The 7,149-nt window shown below is 50.1% G+C and overlaps 1 protein-coding gene across 1 annotated transcript in view; it reads right to left on the reverse strand.

Moving 5' to 3' along the window:
• LOC106749400 (discoidin domain-containing receptor 2-like) overlaps nt 1-7,149 on the reverse strand; it is a 149,411-nt gene that overhangs the window by 141,588 nt on the left and 674 nt on the right. The window lies entirely within an intron of this gene.

A 7,149-nucleotide genomic window follows, 5' to 3' on the forward strand; every position in this document is an offset into this window, starting at 1 on the left:
ATTAGAGGCCGTAATTATTTCACGTTTTTAATTAAAGGGTCAGCCCGTCACCTCCGCGACAGAACTATTTTCATCGGGGACAGATATAACTGGAACGTAACAAACAGTGGGGAAACGTGAAAATGAAATTTCGTGAAATGAAAAATAGATAGCGGAAGGCACAAATGTAAAATTCTGCAGAGGAAAAGGTGGTACTTGTAGGTAGGTGCTTCTTAATGTCTTTGTTATCGCGCGGCGAATCTTAATGATCGCTTCTGGAATCATTTGCTTAGCGGTCCGCCGTTACGTAGTGACGCCAATACACAATAGCCGGTATTTGTTATAACGCAGTTTTAGTTTTGAACGCTTCGAAACATCTTCAAGGTGCATTTTAGCATTTAATTATACGTACTTTCTTATTCTTCTTAAACTTGAGATTATCACATTAATGCGTGTACATTTGAGCGTTTCGCTCGTTATTTAACGTTTCATTCGATTCACATTTCGGCGCACATTTCGAGTTGTGCAAAATTAAGCCATATCATATCGAAGCAGTTATTCGACAAATCGATTCTAATTTATAGTTCAACCTATTTTACAGTGTCGCTACATTTTTATATAAAAAACATTCTGAGTAATAAGTATTTCAGAACTTTGGGTCTAAAATCGATTGAACAACACCTTGACGAATGTGGATCCTCCAGGTCTCGATTAAAAATATTGATTGTTGACAAAGTTATAGAAATTATAAACGAAGGCCATGATATCACATTTCCCTCCATTAATACTTCACATTCCATAGATACCGAAATTTTCAACATTCTTTCCCCTTTTCCCGAAACCTTCCCCAAAATCCTGAATTTTCAGTACATCTCCAGAATCGCTTACAGAACTGAAAAAAAAAAACTGGGAAACTTGAGAATCAATTTTAAAACCAGCGGTAGGTAAAACCCCGAACGCCGCAACGTTCTCCAAGCTTTATAAGAAACGTTGGGCGGCGCCGTTACGACACCCCCGGAGTGCAGGGGTTAATCAAGTTGCTTTATTTAATGAGAAAAAAGCGCCCTACAAATGAGACACTGGCCGGTTAATGAACCCCGCGCCCGATATCCATCTCACTCGCACATCCGGGAAGACACCCCTCTTAGTCTCCGTTCCTTCTTTCCGTCTTTTGCACCCGAGCGTTCGCTATTCTCGCAAAACTACTCGCCACACATGATCGCGCGCTCGGCAATTAGAAAGTCATTATCCTCGGGCTCTCGGTCGTCGCGGAAGAGCACGTAAGGAGCGGAGGAGGGAAAGGGTGTCGGATTCCCCGGGAGTTCCGGCACCTTCCCCGTCGGCCGGCAGACGAATGTCCGGCAATCAGGTGCGGAGACCCCCGACCGTCTTTGTGAATCCGTCCCGCCGGCAGCTGGCTGATACGCTCTCGTTGACGCGTAGCCATCATCCTGCCCTCCCGCTGTTTCGTTTTCGTGTTTGGACACCGACCGACCGAGCGAGCGACGGCGGCGAAACGAACGAGAGCGCGAGCGAACGCGGCGGGGTGACGGGCTCGAGAGGAGCCACGTCCGAAACACACCCGGGCGTCCGGCACTTTCATAAAACGGAGGGGCCGGGATTTTTCGAAATTGACCGTGAACGAGGGCGCGTTTCCACCGGGAAGCCGCCGCGTGTTGCGGACGACGATGCGGTGATAAATGTACACCGACGGCTGCGAAATCCGATCGTAAAATTCAACCCTCGGCTCCCGTTTCATCTCGAACACTTTTTTCCCCGCTGTGTTTTTTCCGTGTTTTTGTTTTTCAGCTGTCTAACTCAGTTTACTTGGGGAGGGGGGGGGGAGAAAATTGTGCAAACTGTTATTTCGATCACCCCGAACTGCAACTTCGGCTATTGAAATTTATTTATTTTTTTTTTGTTACGGGGACCACTTTCGGCGTTGATTTTCCTTTCGCGCAATCGGCGGGACGATTGCTCGTTATTTATGCCGTTTCGTCTGATTGTCGAAATTGATTCGGCAGACGAAGCGCGCGTCATCGGAGAGTCACTCGGGCAGTGACGTCGCGATATAAATACTTCTTTCAACCGTTTACTACTCGAAGGAGAAATTGGAGGAACATTTTCTTGATCAACGGTAACTTTGATTACAAGTGGCCAGGATTGGACATCCACGCGTAAAATGCAATAGTCTACGTCTACGAATACACAATGTAAACTGTACATTATACGTCATTTATGCAGACAATAAGTAATCTGTGAACTGTCATGAAACGGCTCGTCTTCTTCTCGCTCTTCGTAAGTCTTGTTTTTATATTTTCTTGCTGTTGAATGAGAGCTCACAATTAAACCTCAATGACAGCATGAAACATAACAATTGTATCTAAACAGCATATGAATTATTCGGAGTAATTTACAATTATTTATTTCCAGCACTTTTCTTCCGTGCGCAACACCACGCGGACAACGCGTAAATTATCCACGTAGACGTAATCTCGAGAACCAGGACACGATCCTGGAGATAAGTACGATTAGCGGTAACTCCGACCGTTAAAACGTAGGTCCTTCTTCCCGTCGGCTTTTTTGCCGTTTTCGCCGACAATTACCCTCGATTAACGTTGCCTCGCTTGTCTTTCCGGCGATCGGTGTACGCGTCATGAAATTTACGCACGATTATCACTCATGACACAATAATAAACGGCACGTGACGCATCCCTCAGCTTGGGGCGAGTGGGGGAGAGGGAGGGGGCACGGACGGTAGGAAGTTTCAATTAAATAGATATATACGCGCGAGCGAGCCACGTCGGAGATTTACGATGATGATGACGGTGTGTCATCGCGATTCTGCACGACACTCGCAGAGCGGCGGCGACGGCGGTTCTGAAAATGATAGCGCTAGAAATTCATAGCGCGGGCCGCGCTCGGCTCATTCGGCCGCGTTATATCCGCTCGTAATGATTCGACGCTCGCACGCTCGCTCGCCCGTCGTTCATTTCCGAGGAGTTAATATTCAAAATGAACATTAACAGAACGCCGCACGCTACCGTTAATCTCCAATGGCATGTGGGAGCGCTCCGCGGTGCGCACGGCTGCCGGAGAGAGCTCGCCTCGCCGCACTCGCGTTAATTATGCAAACGAATAATTAGCATTTCGATTATTTCGGCCGCGTCATTGTGCCTCCTCCGCGCGGACGGCGAATTTATCGCGCTGGTATCAATTGATTATCGTCCTTTCCATCCGTCCTCCCCCTCTCTCTCTCTCTCTCTCATCATTCTATCAACAAAAACCCCTCTTCATCTTGGTGACCGACTCAAATTTAGACTTCCTTCGCACACGAGGTCTGGAAAATCTGACTGCGATCTTTGAACTTTAAATTGTCGTATCTCTACAACGCTCCTTCCTCTATACAGCTTCCTCCCTGTGGAACTCATTCCCTTATCGATGCCTGTGCTTATGACAAACGATATGGGAAATTATATATTTCTCTCTAACACGCTTAAGGGGATTTAATCCCAGAGCACGCAATAAAAGATGCTCTCTCTTTCTCTCTCTGTCCATCCTGCATATTTAGTTCATCACCTTTCTATTTTATAATTATAAAATTTCACTGCTACTTTGCAAATCCATTGATGCAATTTTCTTCTTACACGTCTTTAGAGAGCTTGTCCTAAGACTACAATGAACGCATTCCTCCCTCTCTTTCACTCTCCGGCGTCGACGGCGCTGCGACGACGACACTCTGTATCGTTATCCGCTTATCGTTTCCGTCTCGGTCACTCGAGACGAGAGAGGCGAGATTCCCGTCGATAAAGTATGACCGGTAAAGTATCGCTCGCGCGAAGGTGTCGTCGACGCTCGGATTAATAACACAAGCGGACGATAATTCACGGTGCGCCTCGGCCGCGCTCGTCGTCGTCGACCGGTTCGTCGATCTCGCCCAGCCGAAGCCGTCGGGAAAGGGAGACGACAGTCGTTGTAAAGTTCTCTCATACCGTAATGAAGATATTACTTGGAGGCGGGGGCGAAAGGTCGCGGAAGAGTTCACGGTGTGTGTGTGTGTGTGTGTGCCGATGACGGAGACACGCGTCGGCTAATCGCGTCGCCGTGCGCGACGCGTGTGGCGAAGGGAGGACCGAAGGGGATTCTCTCGTTCGCGAGAACCTGGTTCGAGAGAGCGCCGGAGGAGAGGAGAGTACGTGACCCCCGACGGAGAGCTCGGATTCACGAATATTAATCGCTCGAATTTAGCCGTCGACGAGGATACCGAGCGACCGATCTACGGAGCGAGCGACGGCCCGACCGGGACCGAACGGGCCACGAAGTCGAAGAGTGATCAATGCGAACCGATTCGGCCCCGACTGACTGCAGAAATAAACTGTTAGTCCCTATGAATATATTCATATCCCTTCATCAATATTCAGAACCTACTTTCCCGACTGCGCTTAAATCCACTAAAATCGAGCGGAGGCGCCGAGCCCGCTCGCTTCGGTCTTCGACAGAATGAGGCACGATCGTCGATTTCTCATAACGACGGTTTACGTGCCCCCTCAACTCGTGTTCGCGTTCCTGTCGTCGGTAGACGGTAACTACGTCGAGTCGGAATGGCGATTCTTCCCCCCCCCTTCCCCCCCTCGTGTGTCTTTCTCTCTATTTCTCTCTATCTGCGCATATGTGACACCCGCATTCTGATAATTATGCTTGATACCTGCCGCTCTTTTCTGTTTCACTTAACAAGTTCCGTGTCGCGCGGACCACCGGTCGCCCCATGCTGAGTTTCCCGTTCAGGTCGTTTGACGATTTGACTCGGAGACGAGATGGGATAGTCGTGAAATATTTCGACGATTATTGTGAGAGACATCTGACAGATGAAATTTGGCTAATAATACGAGTGGTTACTCGATCGATGAAATTTGGCTCATAACACGAATAGATCCCGACAAATACAATTCGGCTCATAATGTAAGTGGTTATTTGACAAATGGAAATTCGGCTCGTGATACGAATGATTATTTGACAGATGAAATTCGATTCATAATACAAATAGCCGTTTGACAAGTGAAATGTGGCTCATAGTGCGACAACGTGAGAACTATCGGCAAACCGACGCGACCTGGACGACAAGTTGGATTAATCCGGCACGGAACGCGCTAATTTACTTTCATTTTCATTCCGCTTCTCACGCTTGCGAGTATTTTCTCGCGGATACTTCCCCGGGACTTTCTCCCCCGACGGATCTATCCGTCCGTCTGTCCGCTTGCATTCGCGCGATAACACCGTGTGACACCGTGGTGCTTGATAGAAAACGCGATCTCCGACGCGCTCCGCTTCTGCGAGAAGAACCGGCCGGACTCGGAGCGCGTCCAAACCCGATGTAATTGGCAGCGAGCGCGTTCGTACAACTAATTTACTCGAACTTGGCACCGATTCGCACCGGAGGAATCGAAATCGAATGAAAACGACGACGAGGAGGAGTAGGAGGAGAAGCACGGAGGAACACGGTAGAGATCACCGGAGAGAGAATCGCTCCCCGAGACCGGGGGTCGGCCTCGCTTGGACCATTTCCAATTCCGTTCGACCTGCTCTCGCTCTCTTTCATTCGTCATTGCCTGTTGCGTTATTTTGCCAGCTCGCGAAACTACGGGGGCCGGGCGAACGCGCGCGAACGTGAGCCGCTTCCCGAGAGGGGGCCCGCGTGAGATTAAAAAACTCTCTTGGCGAGGCAGTTCACGTCTCGATCCGGCGGATTTAAGGCGGCACCCGGCAAACAGATCGTCCCGCTAATGGATGGGAGCACCGATTCGATATTACACCTTCCCCCTGAGCCCGGTCTCCTCCGCGTGAACGCGAGCACCCCGGCGTTCGACCGGGGGAAATTAGCAAGTCTTAGGAGATCTCTTGTTAATCGCCGGAGTGATTTCTGCGGCGTCGCTCTCGGACAATTTGCCGCGACGAAATTTCATTTGTCCCCTCGACGTTTCCCTCTTCTATTTATCTCTCTCTCTCTCTCTCTATCTCTATTTCACTCTCTCCGTGTGCTGACGACAGTCGTCGTCGACGGGACCCCATCCAGGATCTCCTTCTCGCGCCGATCCACCTCATTCGCTCTTTATCTCCTTCCATTCGAGTCCTCTCCGCGCTCCGGCTCGCTTTTCGTCGGAAATGGAGCTTACAGAATTAATCGATGTTATCCTGACTGCTCTCCGGTCGAGATGCACGAAAAAGAGAGAGAGAGACGGAGGCGAATCCTCTTTCTCACTTTCCATCTCCTTTATTTCTCTCCTCTTTCGTGGCTTCATCGCGATCGTCTTCGAGTCCGGGGCGACAATGAGCGACGTCGAATCAAGTGGGGAAATCAGATTCGGCCCGACGACGCGTCTCCAAGTCGGATTAGAAAAGAATGGGCTCGTACGAGCGTCGGATTCCGGTCGCTACGGGACGTCCCGCAGCCGCCGGGAGTCCCGTCGCAGCACTGTGTGAAGGACCGACCGCTTTGAATACGTCTCTTCTTCTGCCTCATTCACTCTTTCTCTCTCTCTTTCTACATCTAACTCCACTTCGGGACAAACTGGATCACGCGGAAAGACGTATTCCCTCTTTTTACGAGGAGGGAACGTCGGGAGCAACGCCGATAAAGCCCCGTTGATGCAGTCGCTGTCGACCGGTGACAGCCACGACGACCTTACGACGTCGATGAGGAGGAAGAAGAGAAGGAAGAGGATGATGATGATCGGCAGACCGACGGCAAGAGTTTCCACCGAGCTTTCACGTTTCGCCGACGTTCACCGGGGAACAGAACGGCGAAAATCGCAAGTGTAAATTCCGGTCGACGCAATTAAAACCCGGCGATCTATCTATCTATCTATCTCTCTCTCTCTCTCTCTCTCTCTCTCTCACTCACTCGCTCGTTCCACGACGACGACGCGCACGATTTATATTCTAATTTCCCGGATAATTACAGATATCACCGCGAAATTACGGGCGCACGACGGTCCCGGGAAACGTATCGATGGTGGGCGCGCGCTCTCTTTGACAGTTTCCATCGGCCAGCTGCGTGTCCGTCGGTCCGCTCGTCCAGCGCTCCCATCCGTTTGTCACTCGACGGGCGCTCGCGTAATTAAAAGGATGCATTATGAGAGTAGCCGGAGCAGGAGGAAGAGGGGGGGGGGGGGG

This window comes from Dinoponera quadriceps, unplaced genomic scaffold (assembly GCF_001313825.1).
Source record: "Dinoponera quadriceps isolate SergipeBrazil2010 unplaced genomic scaffold, ASM131382v1 scaffold3386, whole genome shotgun sequence".
Taxonomy (NCBI): domain Eukaryota; kingdom Metazoa; phylum Arthropoda; class Insecta; order Hymenoptera; family Formicidae; genus Dinoponera; species Dinoponera quadriceps.